General features: G+C 47.3%; 1 long non-coding RNA gene across 1 annotated transcript; it reads right to left on the minus strand.

Moving 5' to 3' along the window:
* Positions 1-134: 134 nt before the first annotated feature.
* On the minus strand, positions 135-19,362 carry LOC116820737 (uncharacterized). Its single transcript, XR_004372717.2, has 3 exons — positions 19,234-19,362; positions 738-857; positions 135-203 (listed from the first exon to the last, which is right to left on the minus strand). It is a non-coding gene; the product is annotated as an uncharacterized LOC116820737 (long non-coding RNA).
* Between the last annotated feature and the right edge of the window lie 2,946 nt (positions 19,363-22,308).

Here is a 22,308-nt window from a genome sequence, read left to right on the forward strand (position 1 = left end):
GGGCGGGGAGGGTTAAGTCTCTGGGGAAATTTCCCCCTCTAATCATGTTTTTACAAAAGGAAATAAAACTGCAGCTGCACCTTGCTGTGTGAGCGTGTTCAATGCGGAGCCTTCACCGGGGAAACGAATCCCCTCAGCCAGTATTTCTCCCCCTTGAGGCATTGCCCCTCTCACCTCCTCGGGCCAGTAACACAGAGCAGCACCTGTCTTGGAAAAGTGGATGAGGTGGTTCTGAATCTCAAGGTGGACTAAATACATTGAGAGATTCAGTCTCTCCGTCCTAAGGAGCTCTTTGCCACTCCAGCCTATAGGTGTCTCGTTATCTGGCAGAGAAGGACATTTTAGGGACTTGAGTTACATCCCAATCTCCAGCTGCTTTAAACCCTGTTAGCGGTGGTTTCTCCACACAAGAGCCCTGCTAAGCTTGCATTGCTCTAGGGCTTGGCAGAGATGGAGGCGGGAAGAATCCAGCTGTGAACCCCTCACAAGACACTGATTAGGAAGGAGGCATCTGCAGGCAGTAATGCTCCAAACACCTGGGAGGTTAAGGGCACACTTTTAGGAAGGCGGCTGGTACCCTTCCCTACATGTCTCTCCCTGGTAATGCCAACAGCTCTGGGAGTGAAGCACTTTGGTCTGGTTGTGGCTTGAGCAGTGAGCTGGGAACATCACTGCATGCTTTCCCCTCTCAGCAGCAGCTGGGCAAATAGTCATATGTAGACAACAGCCTAACTCACCCCTGCTCAGCAAGACAGCCAGTTTCCATTCCTAGGGCAGCAGGACTGAGCCACTGGGCAGCCCTGTCATTCTGGGTGCTGCTCTTTTCCAAGACCAGTGGAGGGGAGAAGAAAATGTCACTGCCCCAAGGAAAAACAAAACAGCATTTAAATTAATTGCAGAACAGAATCCAGAGTCCATCTGTCTGCCTAGGTGTGTAACCTGCCCAGCATGCAATGTCAGGCACACACCAAAATCCTGTTGTTCATTTAATACAACATATTTGCATAATTAAATCACACAAAGCCAGGCAATGCAAAAGTCAAGGCCCCAAGAGCAATACTGGCTCAATCGTGGTTGCAGCCTGTCTGATTTACAAGGGACATCTCACCGCACAAACTGGAATAAATTAGGCTCCAGATTTAACCATAAAACCCCACTATTCTTTCCAAAATGAAGACAAAACAAAAACAAAACACCACCCATTATGGTAAGTGTGTGATTGGTGCAGAGATGAGCCATTGTCTCCCAGCGCATGTTAAATTAGCTAGTGATTAGCAGGTTCTCATTCACTTCTGGACATTAATCTAACATTCGAGCGGGCTGAGAATTTTTTTTCAAGGATTTTGAGGAGAGTGCATTTTCCACTAAAAAATCAAAAGCTTTGTGGGAAAATTTATGTTGCCAAAAGATTTTGATTTAATATTCAACTGTATCAGCCTAAAGTGCAGTGGTGCTTCCTGGGATTTGTAGTTTGGGTGTCTCGTGCCTCTGTTTTCTCTGGGCTAGGGTCCTTGGCCAGAGTACATCTCCCATGATGCACTGCAGTTTCCCCTTTTACCGCCGTGTGATGCTCCATGGGAGATGTTGTCCAGCCATGGAGCCTAGTCCATAGAGAACAATGTATTCTGAAGCATCCAAACTACAACTCCCATGAGGTACTGCAACCCCATTGACGAATGCAGTGCAACATCAAACTGTCTCAAAACCAAATATTTTGAAGTTTTCCAGAATGTGTTCCATTAAAAAACAATTGGTATTTTGATTTTTTCATCCTGATTCAGGATGAAAACAAATGTCAAAATATTTATTTTCCTGTAGGGTGGAAATCTTGACTTTGACTCAGCTCCGGTTCCTCACTCATCATACCTGTCACATGTGCTTTCTTACCCTCAAGGTTCTGGGTTGGCTTGTCTTACTTATTTACTCTGAGAGCATGAATCATGCCTTTCCCCCTCCCCTTTGGGAAATCCCCTCTCTTTTTCAGGGATTCCCTCTCCCAAGAAGCTGCAGAGGGAGAAGTAGCTTCTTTTCACCACTTGGGTGCTGCAGAAGTCCCTCTGCAGACAGAGGGGTCCAAGTCTTTTTTTTTTTCCTCGTTCTTAAGAAAAAGAGAAGACAGAGTCCAATTTCCTTGGATCTTGTTTGACACAAGTAGGCTCCCTATGACGCTACTGGCCTCTTAAGCCAAGACTTGCTCTTGACCTTGAAGACCATTAACACATCCCTACCAGACCAAGCCACCAAAAATAGGAGATTCTCCATGGACAAAGAGCACTCCTGGGGCCAGGGATCATCTCTGCTCTGTGCTTGTCCAGTGCCTAGCATAATGGGCTCCTGGGTCATGACCGGGGTTCCGAGGTGCTACAGCAATATAAATAAGAAAGGGATCATTCTGCATGGATATTGCAGCTCCAAAGGGCTTCACCAAGTGCCTGGTGGTAGTGGCAGCAATTCCTCGATTTGTACGTATCCCTACCAAGACGGGTAACAAGGGCTTAACCCACTAAAGGTCCAGTCCATGTTCTGCTTTGTGCTCTGTCTGAAGCCAAAGCATAAGTCACTCCACAGAGGGGGTTAACTCTATAACCCACCCCAGCAGAGGAACCTGCATGGCAGGCAGAGAGCATGCAGCAGGCCCAGCCCCCTAACGCAGATATAAGCCAGCTGCTGGGCTAAGCACTGTGCCCTTCTGATCTCTCAAGGGGGGGCCCATCTGCTGGCACTGCTTCACGTTGGGGCTGGTCCATGTCATTGTTCACTTGGGAGTCCCACATTGCCTGAATCTGGCCTTGAAATTGATACACGTTTCCGTCCCAAAACGGACGACAATTCATGTAAAGATTCTCCCTTGCTTTCAAAGAACAACTTTAACTGCTGAGAAGGGACAAATTCCATCACAGGGCCAATACCCTTGAGGTCTGGCGTGACCATAATGCCTTAATTGATGACATCCTGCGAGTGAATTGTCCAGTTGTGAGATCCAGAAGTGAGGATTACAGTGTAGCTAAAAATGCACTTTGTAAAGAACACGGGCATAATTTTGGAAGAGGGAAAACATAGCTTTATTTTGTTTTTTAAAGCTGTCCCAAGCAGCTGATTTTCAGCAAGGCATGTCTGGGTCATGTGCACTCTTACTCTTCACAACAAAAGGAGCAGTCTGCAGACAAATAGCTTCTTGAATTAGATTTCATGGGAAATTAAAGGCATGAAGAGACCTGTCAGAATAATTAAAGTCTGAACCCAAGCCAGACAGCTTCAAACAGATGTTGGACTTCAGCAGGAGAATATTTCTTTGTTTCACTCTGCATTTTCCCATACGGAAAAGGAACATCTGTTAGGGTATTTTTGCAGCCCTCCTGAGCTAGGTTAGATTTGGATTATACTCTGCGACAAGAGAAGCAACTGGCAAACTAGACTTCGGGCCAAATCCACTCCAGCTCAGGGCAGCTCACTTTGCTTCACGTCCTACTGGAGAGGAGGGAAGGAAACTTTCATTGTTGGACTGCTCTGTTCAGACATGAATTTGTTAAAGCTGAATATCTACATAGCTGTGCAGCCTACGGTCTGAAGCCAGCAATAAAGTTGGTTGAAAGTTTTCTGCCACAATGGACTTTTGAGGAAAAATTGGGTTTTGACTAAATATTTTTTGCAACAAGTGGAAGATTTCCCATGAAAAACTTCAATTTTTCATGGGGGAACAAACGCTGAAATACTGGGAAATGCCACTGTGATTCCTCATGGGAGCTGTAGCTTGGGTGTCTCCTGTTGCCATTCTCCTCTGAGGGCTGGACTACATCTCCCAGGATTCAGCATGGTCTGGGACTCTCCCCTCTCCCATGGTGCACTGATGCGCCTCTCTAAGAGAGGAAAGTGTAGTGCATCACGGGCAATGTAGTCCAGCCAGGGAGCCCAGAATGTAGAAGACAATGGGCTGATGATGCACCTGAACTACACCTCCCATTGGGGCACTGCAATAGTATTTACAACTATATAATCTCAAACATTGGCAAAAAATTCTAAATTTTCCAGGTGGGGGGGAGCGGAAAAAACTTTTTGATCAGCTCTAGCCAATATTGTGATGCTACCCCAGACTCCAAAGCAGAGCTCAGAGTGGTCTACGCAGGCCATTTCGCTTGACAGCTCTAATTTGCACCAAGCATGTTAGAGGCAGTGGCCTAAGCCTTCCCTATTTGAGATGTGGTGTTAGGTAAATGACCAGCCCACGGAACATACCACCTTGGCTTTGGATCAAATAAGAATCATCCCCATGAACCAGCTTCTAAACGGGTTGGGCCTCACCACCTGGTGCCTCCTGCTGGTCACTCCTGGGAATTAGCTCGTTTCCAGTGGAGCACCCCCTCCTGGTGGTGTCCTGTCCATTATTCTGCCCCTGGTCGGCATCTCTGGACCCGCGTTGCTCCCTGCTCGGCAGCGTCCTCTTCGAGGCCACTGCCCTCCGGCAGTGCCCCTCAGTCTATCTGCATCCCCTTCTGGGGATCGATCGTTAGCAGTCCTCCAGTCAAGCCTTCATGTGCAACCGCCCACCCTCAGAGTCTAATCCCTATTGGCAGGGATCTGGCGTGGTCTAAAATGGCCAGTGACTGGATGTACCACAAGGAGGAAGGGGGGTGGGGGGACTCAAGCCTGCCCTCTACTCTGGGTCCCGGCGCAGGGACCCTCTGGCATTAGCCTTGCTGTCCTCCTCCTTTTCCTCCTGAGCCTGTTTCCCTGGGCAGCTTCCCCTACGGCCCCTTGCACCCGCTAGACCCTTTCTCTCAAGGCCTGCAACCTGACGGCTTTCTAACCTCCCTGAGCCTGCCCAGCACTGCGCTGTCCGAGGTGCTATTCTCCCCCCTGGAGACTGACCTTCCCCTGTCAAAGGCCTGGGACAGACTGACTGTTCCTGCTCTGGGCACCTTTATATACCTCTGAGCCGGGCCCTGATTGGCTCACAACAAGCCCTTCTCTGATTGGCTCCTGGGCTGCACAGGCTCCCTGGCCTGCCACAGCCCACTCTCACAGGGAGTGGGGCAATCCGCCCCACTACACAGCTCCAGATTTTTTTCTTTGTTTAACCAAGTAGCAGCTTCTGTAACCAAGAGGGGACATGGGATGGGCACAGATAGAGGGAGGCAACAAAAGGGATGATTGCTAATTGGACATAAGCCACCTGAGGAACCCTCAGTAGAGATGGGATGCTGCTGCCTAGCTGGTTCTAAGGCTGCAGATGGGAACTACACAGGCAGCACTCGGACAGTAGTGAGGGAGTAACTGCACTAATATTCCTGCTTGGGAGTAATTTAATAAAATAATTTAAATGGTGTAATAGTTGCTGAATTAATTGGGTTGGGAAATCAGCACTGTGTTGCTGTAGCAACTTGTTTGTCTCTCAGTGAGGAAATTACTCATTCTTGGGTCCAATTCATCCAGGAGCTAGGACCGCAGGAGACACTGTATGCTGGGTGGAGGGATCCGGCTACAGAACTAACTCTGAGTGTAGATCAGATGAAGCCAGAGTCTGAGCATCTTAGAAAATGCTGCAGAATCTTCCTGTTCAGGTGAATCCTTCTATCTTCAGACTGACACACCACTGACTTCCCCTACTTTTGCCCCTAAACCTCAACCAGCTACACAAAAATAAAAGTAAAGTTAACTCTAGGAAAATGCCTCCAATTAAAAGCCCTTCACCCTTTCATGGTTAAAATTCTGCTTGGCGAAGTGCCAAAGACTATGAAATCCACTACGGACTTCACTATTGCAACTGATTTTATGTGAAAGGTGCCCAGATCCCATGATGCTGGGTGGCAGGATGGAACCCTAAAATAGATTCTGATCTGCCTACAAACTCTGAAAAGCAGCCTCCTCCTCTGTTATGTGTCAGCAAAGGAGTGATTCCTCCATGTCCTTAAATCAGGCTTTAGGTAGTGGTGCCATTTCTGATTTCTCATGTCACCATCTAAAGAGTCCACCGTACCTTATGGTAACATGGCTACTTGGTGCACTTAAGTGCAGAGCTGGGTAGGAAAAGGAATCCTCAGGGAGCAATGAGCTGAAAGGCTCGGGCCAAGACAGGCGTGAGCGTGGGGGACGTATGTTGAAGCAAGGTGTGTCATGGAGTCATGAAGAGACTTGATGGGGAAAACAAGCAGGCTGAATGTGATGTAGAAACAGGAAGAAAGCCAGGACAACGATTTGTGAGGAAGTGGATGTGCAACTGAGTCAGAGTGATGGCAAAGGAAGATTTTTGGTCACAGCGTTTTGAACAGAGTGGAGAGGGCAGTAGCCAAGAGGCTGAAGGAAGAGGCAGCTGCAGGGATCCAGGCAGGAGCTAAAGGCAGCCATTTAAAGATGCTGTAATGGGAGATGTGCAGGATTTGGCAAAAGCCCAGATGTCCCAACAGAAAGATGGCGAGTCACTCAAGTGGAGTGGCAGCAGTGATACAAAAAGGAAGGGAAGGAGGTCAGGAGGAAGGATGAGAAGGTCAGGTACGGCCAGGGTTAGGCTGAGGAAGCAAAGAGAATAGGTGTCTGGAGAATAGTGGGGAAGATTTGGAGCCATCCCTTGGAAGGCGATAGGTGAAATTCTGAGCGGAGGAAAGTGCTCCCAGGCACTTGGGAGGAGGTGGTGAGGAAGGACCATCAGCAGCCACCAAGTGAGCAAAAGGAAGCCGGACTAGCCCAATTTCTGAAAGTCCTTGGCAGGTCAACTTTGCACTGGTAAAGCAGCTTTGCATTGAAACTCCTTATCTTCAGGTTTGCCAGGATTTTCCAGAAATTCCCTACTTGGTCTCTGCCCCAATGGGACTGGGGTTTTGGCTGTCAGTCCCTGCAGCGCCGAGTGAGTTCTGACACAGACCTTTCCTGCAGTAAGAAATTCAGAACCATAGGGGTGGGAGGGTGTTAGATATGGCTAAAGCAGGAACATCTGAAGTAGGAAACGGGTCTTGGGCAGCATCCTTGCTGTGGGCTATGATATGATGGCATTGCCCCATTCCTTCTGCCTACACAGAAGTCCCATCCCTCCCAGTGAGCCGAGAGTGGAAAAGCAGCAAGGCACAGAACGCAACCCTCATGCACCACGTGTCCAGTATTCAAGGAGTCGCAAAAGGAGGAGGCAGAGAGCCTGCCTGCAAAAGAAGTGCCAGAATGGCGCTGGTGGCTGGGCAGGGCACTGCATCTGGTAGTTAACTGTGAGCCAGCTGCTGAGAAATTCCAACAAGGAGTCCATGATATAAGCATCTATCCACAATCCATCCTGAGCCCCTCCTGGAGCATTGTCAATTTACAGGTGGGCTGGCAGCATATAACAGAGAGAAGGCTGGTGGTGAAACCTGAAGAGTAAATTCCCTGCATTTCAAGCCTTTGGGTTTGGTTAAAGGACAGTATTCTTTTGTTTCCGGCCCTCCAGGCAGTTTGCAGCCCAGGGGGCTGCGCTCCATGGAAACCAAGCTGAATGCAGTTCTCAGGTGAGATTCAGGGAGCCTCACAGCACAAAAACTCCAGTGGTGCAGTCTGGGAACTGAATTTCCAGTTGCCTCCAGCACAATGACATCACCAGCAACAAAGCCCCTTCCCAACATGTTGCAACATTGTCCTTTAACAGAGGCGGAGATTCTAACGTGAAGATGTTTCTCAGCACCAGGATCCAGCTCCCGGTACGTCCAAATCCACATTTAGGCCACTTAACAGGAGACTGACTTTCAGAGATAAGCACCCACAACTCCTATTTAACTCATTAGGTGTTCTGAAGGTGCAGCACCTCTGACACAGGGTCCCTTGCTTAGGTGGCTAAATGTGGAGTTTGGTCCTTCCCTTTAGTCAGCAAGGTGAAACTGGTGGTTCAAACTGGCCTGTGGAGAGCTTACTGGGGAGCTGCGGAGAGCTGACTTCTCACTGCTAAACTGTGTGGCTTAGTGGATCGAGCACTGGACTGGGACTGACAAGACTTGGGTTCTAATCTCAGCTCTGGCCTGCTGGGTGTCTTGGGCAAGTCATTGTCCCTCTCTGTGCCTCAGTTTCCCCACAGAGCACTTTGAGCTACTGATGACAAGTGCTGTATTAGAGCTACGTATTAACAACTCTTCCTACTACTTATTAAAAGATGTTTAAAACTATTAAATACATCCATGATATTAATTTTCCATGTAAGCAGTTGCTACAGTGCCATGGAGATGTATAGGACTGTGGACAGGAGCAGGGAGATGGCTGATGGGAGCAGCCATCCTCTATGCCATTAAGAATGGGAGAGGAATTTGTAGAGCTGCCAACTTTCTAATTGCAAAAAAACAAACATCCCCGCCCTGCGGTCCGGGAAGGAGTTTGGGTGTGGGAGGGGACTTCAGGTTGGGGTGCAGGAGAGGGTTCAGGGTGAGGGGTCCCAACAGTGCTAACCATGGCTGCCAGGTCCCTGCAGCCCCGAGGCACATGGGCAGCCAGGGAGGCTCTGTGCACTGCCCTCATGCCTGCAGGCGCCACCCCCACAGCTCCCATTGGTCGTGGTTCCTGGCCAATGGGAGCTGCTTAGCTGGCACTTGGGTAGGGGAAGCATGCGGAGCCTCCCTGGCTGCCCTTGCGTCTAGGGGCTGCAGGGACCTGGCGGCCACTTCCAGGAGCTGCGTGGAGCTAGGGCAGGCAGGGAGCCTGCCTAAGCCCCGGGACCCCACTGCACTGCCAACAAGACTTTTAACAGCCTGGTCGGGGCTGGGTCCCTTTTTGACTGGGCGTTCCGGTCAAAAACTGGACGCCTGGCAACCCTAGGAATTGGGGGACGGGTGATGGAGAATGGGCAGGGAAGGGTATGAGACAAATCCCAGTATAAAAACGTGCTCTATGCTATGAAAGTGTTTGAGGACCCCAGCTCTAAGTAGTGGGATTTGCACCGCACATTTACTGTGGGTGTAAGTGAGTCTGCAAATATGGAGGCCAAGCTGAGGCCCAAATGAAAATCCAGCCCATCATATTTATCGGTGAAAGCACACAACAAATACCACTAAATACACATGGGGCCTATGCTGCCAAAACAAACAGCTTGCAAGACATTCACTTCCACCCATTACAACCACCTGGGCTTCACTAGCTGAAAAGCATGTAGGCCCAAATCCTCAAGGTATTTAGGCACCCAGCCCCCACTGATTCCAAAGGCAGTGAGGGGCCTACATACCTTTGAGGATGTGGGCCATAGGGCTACATTGCATTTTGCTGACCAGGTGTTTGCTGTAATTTGCTCCGAAGCCGAGCACTGGGAGCTGGCCAGCGTCTCATTAAGAGCCTGCAGAGAGTTCTTGGAGAGCTTGTTCTAACCCCTGGTGAGCGGGATAGCATGTGTGAGGCTGCTGGTTGTTATCTCCAGCTTTGGAATTAGGGTTACTTCTGCCACCTCCACTCCAATGGTTAATTGCAGCCATCTTGATTAAACACCCACCCTCCTCTCCCTCGGCAAAGCTGGCTGTTCACTAATTGAAATGCCTAATGAGGTCCCAGCAGGCTCCTGCAGAGACAGAGCTAATGAGGGGCTCCCACGTGAACCCAGCGAACGGCACAAAGTGAAACGAAGGCTTCCTTGAACCTGTCTTTTGTGCAAGGCGGGATAGCAGGGTGCCAGATGTCCTGCTTCCCAGCTTCACACTCCAGGGCAAGGCTGATGCTACCCGGATTTCGGCTGGCCTGCCAAAGCAGCTGGCACAGAGGCAGAGGCTACACTGAATACATTTTAATTAGCATCATTAAATGCATCTATTTGCTAATTGTTTCTCCTTTTGATCTGTCGCTCTGACCAGCTTAGCCCTCTGGAGAGGGGACTGGCAAAGGGGATGAGGGTGGGTTCAGACACTCTGACAAGGTAAAGACTTTATTATCTCCCCTGAGTGATACTCTACCAGCCAACTGTGGCCAATCAAGCTGGTCCTGCCAAAATGCCACTCAGTAAACCTGGTTTACAGCAGGCTAACCACAGGGGCTGGCAGCCCCCAGGGTACTTGCATATTTCCGCAGTCCATGGAAAGGAACTGTACCAGGCAGTGGCATACCATGGATGTGTACAAGGCAGGCACTGCATGTCCCAGGACCGGCTGCTATACAAAACGATAACTTCGCACGCACAGTAGATGCGAGATCACACTGCATGGGGGATGCCATTTTGCATGCCAGTGCATAGAAGTGTCCCGACGTGCTACTGGCCCCGGAAAAGAGGAATGACAAGAATATTCCTGAGGAGAAGGAGATTTGTGAGACAACAACCTTGTGAAGCCCTTCGACCACCAGGAAATTATAACACTTTCCCCCTGCTGCTGTCCTTTGCCTCTGCGTTAAAGAGCTGGGGAAGCAGGGACCCTTTGAAAAGGGCCAGTGGCTAGGGAGCTAACCTAGCACTTGGGCATCCTGGATTCAAGTCTCTGCTAAGCCACAGGCTTCGTGTGTGACCCTGGGCAAGGCACTTAAGTTCAGATCCTCAAAGATACTGAGGTGCATTCTGCCTCTTTAGGCACCTCACTCCACCACTTAGGTACCACTGACATTTTCAAAGCTGCTGCTCAGCTGCCCCCTAGCCCTATATGTGCCTAACTCCCCATGGTGCCTAAGTTTCCACTAGACACAAAACCAGCTAGGGGCCGATGCTGCCCCACAGCTAACAAGCTCCGCGGAGCCCTAGCTCAAGCTGAAGCTGCAGGAGCTCTAAAACTGGATTCTCAGACTAGCCAGAGGAACACCTACCTCCCACTAGGGCGCAATCCTGTAGGCATGGCTCTGAGCAGGCCTAAGCCCCGATACCTAGCAGCCCCCACAACAGGAGGGATGGATACTGGCCATTTACAGCTGAGGGCAGCACAACACCCACACAAAAAGAAGCTAGGGGCACAGGGAAACACAGAGTGAGCAGAAGACAGAGACAACCAGCCTACCCATGCCACTGACCTGGCTCAGCTATCTTACTCTAAGCCTGGGTTCATGGCTGAGGACCCTGAGTGGAAGGCATTGCTGATCTCTGGCCCATCAGTCAGACAGTTTAGTGCCTAAGCCCCTTCCCTCTCCCCACCCCTCTTCTTGGCATCTAGCTCATTTCCCTGCTCAGCTGGCTGGCTTCTAAAATCCCTTCCTTGGACACCTAGCTCTCCCTGTGCACTGTATGGGGCCCTGGGCCCCTAGCTCAGGGCCCTGGGCCACCAAGAGGTGAGGCCTACATGCCTTTACAGATCTGGGCCTTATAGTCTCTGGACCTAATTTTCTCATGACTACAAGGGGATGTCACAGGGCTGGCCCTTTAAAGGAGTTGGCTGCCCAGCCTACCTGGGACAGGCTCCACTGAAGGGAATGAGCCAGCTCCACCTGGGGATGGTTAACTGCTTAGGTAGCTGGAAGGCAATTCATTAAATAAGGAGCACCTGGGTATAATTAAAGGCTTGAGCAAGCTCTAAGGTAAAGAGAACGAAAGCTCAAAGTCGGGCCACCACTTGTTCAGGGAAAGCCTCTGGCAGGCCGGGCCGGCTTGTTTACCTGCTGCATCCACAGGTTCGCCCGAACGCGGCTCCTGCTGGCTACGGTTCGCCACTCCAGGCCCATGGAGGCTGCGGAAAGGGCGCCCAGCGCATCCCTCAGCCCACACCGCTTCCCGCAGCCCCCATTGGCCTGGAGCGGTGAACCACAGCCAATGGGAGCCGCGATTGGCCGAACCTGTGGATGCAGCAGGTAAAGAAACCAGCCCAGCCCGTCAGGGACTTTCCCTGAACAAGTAGCAGACCAGCTTTGAGAAGCACTGCTCTAAGGGATGGGAGCTCCCAGGGAGCCTGAACTAGGTATAAAACTCAGCTTTCTAGGCAGGGAAACCCAAAGAGAGACCCTGAGTATTGCAAACAGGGGAAAGCCTGCAGAGTCCTCCTGGTAATGGAGAAGCTGAGACTGGACAGCAGAAAGAGCTGCTGGAACTGAGAGTCTTTTGGTTTAGGACTTTTGAAAGTTTTATCTGGGCTCTGAGATGAGTCTTTAAACCATGGCACAATTATCTAGTTCTTTTAATAACCCAGCTATACTTTTGGCCTTCACAACATCCCATGGCAATAAATTCCACAGGTTAGTTGTGCGTTGTGTGGAAAAAGTACTTCCTCTTGTTTGTATTAAACCTACTGCCTATTCATTTCATTGGGTGACTCCTGGTTTTTGTATTCTGGGAAGGGGTCAATAACTTTTCTTCAATTTTTCCACACAATTTGTGATTTTATAGACCACTAGCGTAGCCTGACCCTTCGTCATCTGTCTTCTAAGATGAACAGCCCAAATCTTGTTAGTCCCTCCTCATATGGAAGGAATTCCATACATCTTAATCATCTTTGCTGCCCTTCTCTGAACATTTTCCAGTTCCACTATATCCTTTTGGAGAAGGGGTGACCAGAATTGCTACAACAGGGTGCTTGGGAGATGAGTGCCCCTTCTAGAAGGAATAACTGCATTGCCCTGCCTCCCAGGGATGTGTTAGGAGAAGTCATTTCAGACTGTGAGGTGCTCAGATACTACAGGGGACAGATAAGTGCCAGGGATAGTTTGTAAAACACTAAACCCCAGACTTTTTTTTACCTCCTCTTAGCAACTAAATTTAATAAAAATATATAAAACAAAGCTTTATTTGCTGCTATTTCTGCAGGATGGGGGAGGACAGGATGAAAAAAAAAATTCTCTCTGTGATCATTTGTTGTTCCCTGTAATTATTTAAACCCTTGGTTCAGCAGCTCCTTCCTCTAGGCTGGGAAAGGGGCCTTCAGATGCAGGCGGGCTTGAAGCCTTGAGCTGAAATGTCTCGTGCTTTTTCTCAGCAAACATTTTTTGGTAAACTGGGTATGCTCTCTTTTGGAGGTTTGGGATTAGCTGCGCACGGATGATTATATTCATAGTGTTAAGAGTAAGTCTTCACTGCAGGGTTAACACAAGTGATCAGCACCTGGATTAGCCTAGCCTGGGTGTAAGCAGCCACACTGCAGTGCCCTACCCAGGTTACTGGGTCCAGACTGGTGCTTCACTCCCCATGTGCCCCACTGGGACTTGTAGGGGCATATACCATGGTTCTTTGGGCTGCAGTGAACAGTTGCTCTCTGGTTCTTTCCCAGTGCATTGTGAGTGAATGTGTATGTCCTTCTGGGCATAAGGGGAACTGTGGGAAGATGATGGAGGACTATCAGGACTCAAGTGGTTTTGCCTGCGTTCTCACTGCACAACATGTAAGAACCCAGGTTAACTCTGTAGTGAAGAGTTCTCGCAAATTGAAGACTATTCAGAGAAGAGCCACAAGAATGAGACAAGGTCTGGAAAACCTGCCTTACAATGAGAAACTAAAAAGCTTGATCTATTTAGTTTATGAAAGATGGTTAAGCCGTGACTTGATCAGAGTTTGTTATAAGTACTGACACGGGAGAAGATTTCTGATAGCTCTTTAATCCAGCAGACAGTCAGAACAAGATCAAATGGCTTGAAGCTAAAGCTAGACAAATTCAGACTAAAAGTAAGGCAAGGTTTGTTAAGTGAAGGGTAATTAACCACTGGAACAACGTGATCACTGGGTGACATTCTCTAGCATGGGTGATGTAGGAGGTTGGACTAGATGACCTAGCCATCCTTTGTATTCTTAGAATCTAGGAATTTACCCCAGCAAGACAAAATCTTGATACCAAACAGGGTTGTAACAAGGAGCATGTGATGGGGTACATGCCATCCTGGCACTGAAAGAGGTCCCTGGAGAAAGAGAGGCCAATTAACTCACCTATTTGTACCTGAAAGGTGGGCCCAATTAAGTATAAGAGCCAGTAGGGGAGGAGCTGGGTGGTTGCTGTAAAGTGAGCAGAAGTGGGTTGGTGAGACTGGCAAGATTGAAAAGGAGGCCCTAGGGGAGAGGTGATTTTGGGAGCTGCTCCTGCACAGAAGAGTCAAGCAAGAGGCCAGATGAGACTCTTGATCCATCCCCAGTGGCTGCTCAGCTAGTGATGAGCCCTGCTAGAAGGGCTGGATCTGGACTTCCAAGGAGAGAACCGTGGGAGGCATTCAGTGAAGAAACAGCATAGGGGAAATTTACAAAAGATTAAAAGTCAAGGCTGTGGGTAGCAATTGGTCTAAGTTTGCAATTCTGGTTTGGGATTTGTTGGGTGATTCCAGGGGAAAGTGCTGAGAGTCCTCACCCTGAAAGAAGGGTGAACTTAGAAGGGCTGTGGGAGAAGCCTGCTGATAGGCTGTGGTAGAAAGAAGTTGAGGGAAGCAGCAGAAAGGAGTCTGATGAAGCAGATCTTGGCTGCTGGTTATAGGGTCCTTGGACTGGAACATAGGGTAGAGGGCAGGTTTGGGTTCCCAAGAGGGATTTCACACCACCTTCTGACGTAATGGGATATGGGCTTTTAAAAGCCCTGGGAGATGAGGGTATAGGGATCATGGAGCCCCCAAGTTGAGGACCAAAAATGTGATTGTAAGGATGTTGTATTTCTGTTATGTCAGACTTCGTTACCTTTTAAAGGGGTGGAACTGAAATGTCACTTGGCCAGAAGGCTGAGTCATGAGAAGAGGCTGAAGTGTGGGGCTGGAGTGTCTTTGGTAGGGGGCCGTACAGAGGAAAGAGCTCTCATGCTCTACTCAGCTATGAGGGGGCATATGTGTAGCAAGTTCCCTCTTTTCTACAGTGTCGGACAGACAGTCAAGCTTCATGTGGTCTTCGAGCAAGAATTTTGATATATCTATTCCCTGTGGGCTTTTGAATGCAGGTAGAGCGGAGAGGTATCCCAAATTTGACCTTGAACTTCTCAATCAGCTTTCAGCAAAAAAATCAGTTCAACAATTTTACAAAAAGATTGATTTCTCCCATGAGCTGGATATGATCAGCATGGGGGCCTCCATTTTGTCCAAGTGTTAGAAGGAGTGTTGAAAGCCAGAAACGAGAAGTAATTTTTCCGCTCTATTTAGCAAGGATAAGGCTTCAACTGGAGTACTGTGTTCAGTTCTGGACACTACACTTTGGGAAAGATGTGGATAAACTGGAGAAAGTCCAGAGGAGAGCAGTAATAATTAAAGGTCCAGAAAACATGACCTACGAAGAAAGAATTGCAAAAATTGGTTTTGTTAAGCTCGAGAAGAGAAGACTGAAGGGACATAACTGTCTTCAAAATAAATGTTTCTTATAAAGAGAAGGGTGATAAACTGTTCTCCTGTCCTCCGTGAATAAGAGGAAGCAATGGGCTTAAATTGCAGCAAGGAAGATTTAGGTAAGACATTGGGAAAAAGTTCCTAACTGTAAGAGCTGTTAAGCACTGGAACCAATTACCTAGGCAGGTCATGGAAACTTGGTCAGGGATGGTCTAGGTCAGTGTTTCTCAGCCAGGGGCAAGTATACCCCTGGGGGTACGCAGAGGTCTTCTGGGGGTACATCAACTCATCTAGATTTGCCTAGTTTATTAACTACATAAAACGCACTAGCGAAGTCAGTACAAACTAAAATTTCATACAGAGAATGACTTGTTTATACTGCTCTGTATACTATACACTGAATTGTAAGTACAGTATTTATATTCCAATTGATTTTATAATTACAGTATATGGTAAAAACAAGCAAGCAGTTTTTCAGTAAGTGTGCTGTGAACACGTTTTTGTATTTTTGTCTGATTTTTTTTTTTGTAAGCGAGTATTTTTTAGGGGGGCTGAAACTTGAGGGTATGCAAGACAAATCAGAATCCTGAAAGCAGTCTGGAAAGGTTGAGCCTCTACTCCAGGTGATACTTAGTCCTGCTTTGTGCAGGGGACAGGACAAGATGACCTATCAAGGTCCCTTCCAGTCCCACACTTTTATGACTTCTATGAAAGTGGATGTTATCAGTTCTGGTCACCAGTTCTGTTTATTAAATGTTAGACAAAAAAAAAGTCCAAGGCAAACAAGTGTACTGGAGGGTCCCAAAGATTTGGCCTGGTGTCATCTTGCACACACTATTCTGGACATGATTGTGCTCAGTTACAGGCTAGGGGATCTTTGTCAATTCGTGGAAAAGATGCATCTCTTGCCCTCGAGCAGTTTCAGCATCAGAGAAATTTCCTCTGGTATGTCACCAGAAAGGATGGATTTGACAAATTATTTTGACCTAAATTACTGCTTTATCATTGTACCAGAAAACCAAACAAATTACAACTCAGCACTGAATTAACTTATGAATAACTGATTGTTTCCACAGTGTGACTTCACCTGGGCATCTGGGGTGTGGAAGGAGGAGAAAGGGGGTAGGCAGGAGCATATTTAGCAATGTTTATTTGAAAGATTTCAAGCACCTCAGGCTTCCTGTGTGAATTCATTAGGATCAGCTGCAAAGTGGAAAGCTAATTTTCTGCCTTTTGGTTACGGAGAAAGAACTGCTGACTCTCAAAGAGGAGCCAGGTCACTAGGAAGGTGTATTGGTCTGATTCACAGAGGTGTACATAACAGAAATGGTCCCTGAAAAATTTTCAACACGTAAATGCTACTTCTGCTCCTCATACTAAGAGTCTGAGCAAGATTAGGGAGGAGGGTGTGACCCTGGCAAACCAGGTGCCAGCTCATGCTAAGGCCCCTAGCCCCCAACCCATAAATGCATAGCTGGAAACCAGTCTAGTTCACCTGTGTGTTAGCATGGTTAAAACAGATCATAGGTTTATAAGAATGTGTTTAGCCTTCACGAAATGTTTGTAGGATTCTCCATGTAGTAATCTCACTTATAACATCTGCACCTCATGTTGTAAGGTTACATTGACCAGGTGCTTTGATGACTTACACAATTACAGAGGTTTACAACAGGAAAAGAAGCACTCATTAAGGTAAAGGCTGGCTTCCTACAGATGATGTTGGGTCCTGCACACAGGAAGGCCAATTGACACCTAGAGTAATAGAGTTTAAGGTCAGAAGGGACCAATATGATTGTCTAGTCTGACCTCCTGCACAACGTGGGCTGCAGAATCTCACCCACCCACTCCCACAACAAACCCCTAACCTATGCCTGAGCCATTGAAGTCCTCAAATCACGGTTTAAAGACTTCAAGGTGCAGAGAATCCTCCAGCAAGTGACCCTGCTCCACACTGCAGAGGAAGGCAAAAAAAGCCCAGAGCCTCTGCCAATCTGCCCTGGAGGAAAATTCCTTCCCGACCCCAAATATCGCGATCAGCTAAACCCTGAGCATGTGGGCAAGACTCACCAGCCAGACACGGAGGAAAGAATTCTCTGTAGTAACTCAGATCCACCCCATTGAGCATAGTTACTGCTAGTAATCAAAGATCATTAATTGCCAAAATTAGGCTATCCCATCATACCATCGCACGAAATACAGTGTTGATTGCCCCTTCCACACCCATGAAGAGGAGTTGTCCCACCAGCTTGAACTGTGGGGGAAGGGAATAAAAATCCTTGACAAGAAGACCTGTATCTCTATGCTGCTTGGACTTGGAGAGGGCAAGATTTCTAAGCAAAAGCAAGGGAATCTCTGTGGGTTAGCCCTAAAGGACACAGAGCTTGCATATTACAAAAGCTTCTACCACCTTCCGAAACCAAAGACTAACTCATTTGTTTCAGAGTTGTAGCTGTGTTAGTCTGTACCAGCAAAAACAACAAGGAGTACTTGTGGTCCCTTAGAAACTAATGTGATATATGCCACCATGTGCCAGCAATGCCCCTCTGCCATGTACACTGGTCAAACCAGACAGACTCTACGCAAAAGAATGGACACAAATCAGACGTCAAGAATTGTAACATTCAAAAACCAGTTGGAGAACACTTCAATCTCCCTGGACAGTCAATAACAGACTTAAAAGTGGCAATTCTTCAACAAAAAAAACTTCAAAAACAGACTCCAATGAGAAACTGCAGAACTGGAATTAATTTGCAAACTGGACACCATCAAATTAGGTCTGAATAAAGACTGAGAGTGGATAGGTCACTACAAGAACTAAAAACTAATTTCCCCATGCTAATTTTCCCCCTATTGTTACTCGCAACTTCTTGTCAACAGTTTTAAATGGGCCACCCTGATTACCACTACAAATGTGATTTCTCCCCCCCCACCCCCGGGTTGATAATAGCCTACTTTAATTGAATGGTCTCGTTAGAATTGGTAAGGCAACTCCCATCTTTTCATGTATTATGTGTGTATATATCTTCCTATTGTATTTTCCACTCCATGCATCTGAAGTGGGTTTTAGCTCATGGAAGCTTATGCCCAAATAAATGTTAGTCTCTAAGGTGCCACAAATACTCCTCGTTGTTTTAACTCATCTGTGTATGTTTACCTGCTTTAACCTTGAAAATAACTTTGTTTTTCTCAGTTAATTTTAAGTTTATTATGGGATTGGCTATAAGCATTGTCTTTTTAAGATCTAAAGTGTAGTTGACCTGGGGTAAGTCACTGGTCCTGGATATTATTGTGATTTTTTTTGGTGTAAGGGACTATCACAAAGGCAAGCTTACTTTGGTGGCAAGATAGAATTTGGAGTACCCAAGGGGAACTGTCTGTGACTCCATGTTAAGGCTGTTGTTGTGCCTTCACACTTAGATTTCACTGAAGAACAGAAGTCACAACCAATTGGGTGATATACCCTGCTTCTTACCAGCCTGCCCCAAGGCTGGTACTCATACTCCTGAGCCACTCCAGACAACTTGACGGGGGTGCCTCCCAACCTACCAGTGGCATCAGCAACACTCAGTTTCCAAGGCCATGCTTTTGGCAGCACCAGTGCCACAGTACGAGGGGGCCTTTTAACTGAATACAGTAACATCCAGCCAAAGCAAGGGGCAGGCAGACCCACCTTGCTAGCCATTCAACCAGCCCTATGGTCTCCCTGTAGGCTTTTGCAAAAAGAATTAAACAACGCATCTTAGGCCACAACATGCTCCAAACTGGAGAAGGACTCATGAGATTGCTAGGCATTAGAGGAGGAAAAATGGTCACAAAATGTTAATGTTTGAGCCAAAAGACCTTGGCTTTTTGAGGCACATTCCAGCAATAAATCCACTGTTTCAGCATTGCCTCCTGCCCTTCGACCCTTTCCCAATTCCTTCCTTCCTTCCTCTTCCCTCACTAAAAGTTCATTTAGTAGGCGAGATCAACAGGGTGTTGGAAACTCTATCCTGGCCCAACTGGACCACCAATGTGCAGGCTAATCTGACTTTTTGTGGGTAGGCTTTAGAAAGGATACAAATGTATGGCTTTGAACACAAAAGTAGTTGCCATATTAACTTTGAGGGTGTGAAGGAGTGTACTCACCACTGGTGCGCCACCTCATGGATGGTTGTGGCATAGCAGCTTTCCCTGCTTATGCTTGCTGTGGTCCCACGTTGGTTTCTCTTCCCCTAACTCAGCCCTCCAGCCAGGTCATGATTTAAGTCCACCCCTTCTGGGGTAACAATATCCAAACTCATCCAAACTCCTTCAATTCTCTGCACAATCTCCTCCCTGGCTCCGCAGCATTCTTCCTCCTCCACAGAGCACTGCCTCCCAGCGGTTTCTCTCAGAAGGGCCAGCTACTCCTGAGTCTCAGGGCTTCTTCCCTAAAGCAGGCCTGGGAGAAGAGAGACTTTGCGAGTCTCCTTCTCCCCAGCTGCCCTCTCCTCTGGTACTAGCTCCTTCCTGCAGGCACTTCTGTGATTCCTTTACCCTTTAGTCGGAGCCATCTTCCACGGCCCAGCTTTCTAACCATATTCCTCTTTCAGGGCTTTAACTCCCTTTTCAAAGCTCTCTCCTGGGTCCTGCCCTTCTTTCAGGTCCTGCTGCTCAGGGATGTTCCTTTCCTTTACAACCCAGCTTTCTTGACCCTTTCAACAGCTTCCCATTAGGAAAGGGTCCCACGATCTATTTTTTCCACTGGACCACCTCTTCTGGCCCCTACCCTCCCCAGCTGGCTCTCATGCCAAATTGGCTCTGGTCCCTCCTCCAGGTGCAACAGGATGAACTCACTAAGCTCTCCAGCTCCCCTTAACCCCCTAAATACTGGTGGGGGTTTATAGCCTAATCAGAGGGGTGAAATTCTCACCCCATTTAAGTTAATGGCAAGACTCCCAGTAAGTTCAACAAGGCCAGGATTTGGTTTGAGAAAGTTTAACACAAAGCAAAGATGATTCTGTTAGATGGCTTTTAATGCATGGCCCCTGCTAACCAAAGATTGGGGGGGAGGGATCAATATGCAAAAAGATTGAACTAGACTTCAAACTAAACTGGTAACATTTTTTTAAAAAGCCTCTAAGTGACTTGGGTACATCTACATGTGGGAGGAGGGGGAACCAACCCTGTGCAGCATCCCAGGGCCAATGAAGCAGACTCATGCTGCGGCGCTAAAAATAGCTGTGTAGATGTTTAGGTTCTGAAGCCAAGGAGGGGGCCTATAGAGGCCTAAATCCCACTGACTGTTTGACTCCAGCACCTGACTTCCCCAGCACCTCCCTGGACTCAGAACTATGCAGCGGAGACTCACCATTCTCTGCAGGCACTATGGATCTTCGGACATCTAGAGAACTTTCCACAGTTTTGAGTGGCTGTTTGTGCCAACTTTCTTGCACCCCCTTCCCACAGACTCTTTACCTAAGCTTCACTCCTCACCTGCCCCTCTGACCTCTTCTCCTCAGCTCTGTCCCTCTCAACCTTCTTCACCTCCCAAGTAACCCCTCACTCAAAACAGCAGTCTCACTAATATGCTATTTGCGGTCATCATATAGTTCACTCTGCTTGTGTTTGCTCCCTGTGTCTGCCTTGTCTATTTAGACTGTAAGCTCTGTGGGGCAGGGAATGTCACTCTGTTTGTACAGCACCTAGCACAGCAGGTCCCCACTCTTGGTTGGCCCTTAGGCATTACAGTAATAAACATGTTCAATACAAAAGTTTGCCTTGGGCCACAAGATGGAGCTGTTTTATGGTTACATATAGTGCTCAAGACTAAATGTGCCAATGCCAACAGCAACCATTAGATGGAGCATTTGACGACTCAATAAATGGAGAATGGTTTTTAACCTGGGATTTAACATTAACAAAAGTGATTTCTCCTTATAACACTATTTCCATATTCGCTCTTTTTGGGGGGCTTCTAAATTTGCCTCCATGAAGCTATAGCTCAGGTTGATCTTAGCACTAAGATCATTAAAATGCATTGGGATGAGAAGAGAATGGGTTACCTGCTGCTGAATAGACCAGTGGGAAAAGTGTCCCTGCTAACAATATCCCATGGGTGCATGCCTTAAAACTTACCTACACACAAACATTGTACCCATTTATTTAAACCAGTACAGTTAAAGCATACCACCTGCCTAATGTAGAAAGTTATGCTGGTATAGTTTTTTCTATAGGGGAAGGCAAATTAGCTGTATTACCATAAGGCACTTTTATACCAATATACGTGACCATACTAGGGATTGTAGCAGTATAACTATACCAGTGAAAAATCACCCCCTGATAGTTATACCAGTACAAAAATTGTCTGTTGACCAGGCTTTGTGAAAGACTAATGAAAATAAAGGGAAACTCTCCTGCTACGTGTAGTTGTGTCTCTATATTAATGAGTAGGAAACAGTACATATCAATATTTATCTATTGGTATACATGACTAGATGGTTGAAAGAGATCAGAGACAAAAGGGAACAGGAAAACCAGGCAAAAATTATGCTATGCATGGCAGCAAGGCCAAGTCACCTTTCCTACAACTCTATAAAACTTTGCAGGTCATTTTAACTAATATTTAATTATTCTGAGTATAATTAAATATTAGTTAAATGACCTGTAAAGGAAAATTATTGGGATCAAGGCTCTTTTGGTTTCTGAATGACATAAAAAAGGTCAGAGGATTTTAGATTTTATTTTGTTTCTCTTTCCATTAAAAATGTAGGTCTTGGCTATCCTGTTTTCCCTGGAAAGCTCTTCAGGTTACTGAACTAGTAGGTTTATTAGATCACTGTTTGGCCCCTACTCAAAATAACACAAACTGTAGCTATCTAGCCTTCCTTTTCAAAGAAGCTAAATTAGACGTTAGCAAAAAAAAAAGTATCCATTATCTCCTGTCATCTGCCACTACACCTCTACCCCGATATAACACAAATTCGGATCTAATGCAGTAAAGCAGTGCTGGGGGAGGGCGGGGGGGCTGCGCACTCCGCTGAATCAAAGCAAGTTCGATATCATGCAGTTTCACCTATAACACGTTAAGATTTTTTGGCTCCCAAGGACAGCATTATACTGAGGTAGAGGTGTACTCTGGATCTCTCTGTCAGGTTTCAGGGCAGGAGGTTTCCTCTCATTTATAGACAAGGAGTATACATCCATATTCCACAGTGATATTCTTGATTGCCAAATAATACT

This window comes from Chelonoidis abingdonii, chromosome 2, assembly GCF_003597395.2.
Source record: "Chelonoidis abingdonii isolate Lonesome George chromosome 2, CheloAbing_2.0, whole genome shotgun sequence".
In the NCBI taxonomy this organism is placed as follows: Eukaryota; Metazoa; Chordata; order Testudines; family Testudinidae; genus Chelonoidis; species Chelonoidis abingdonii.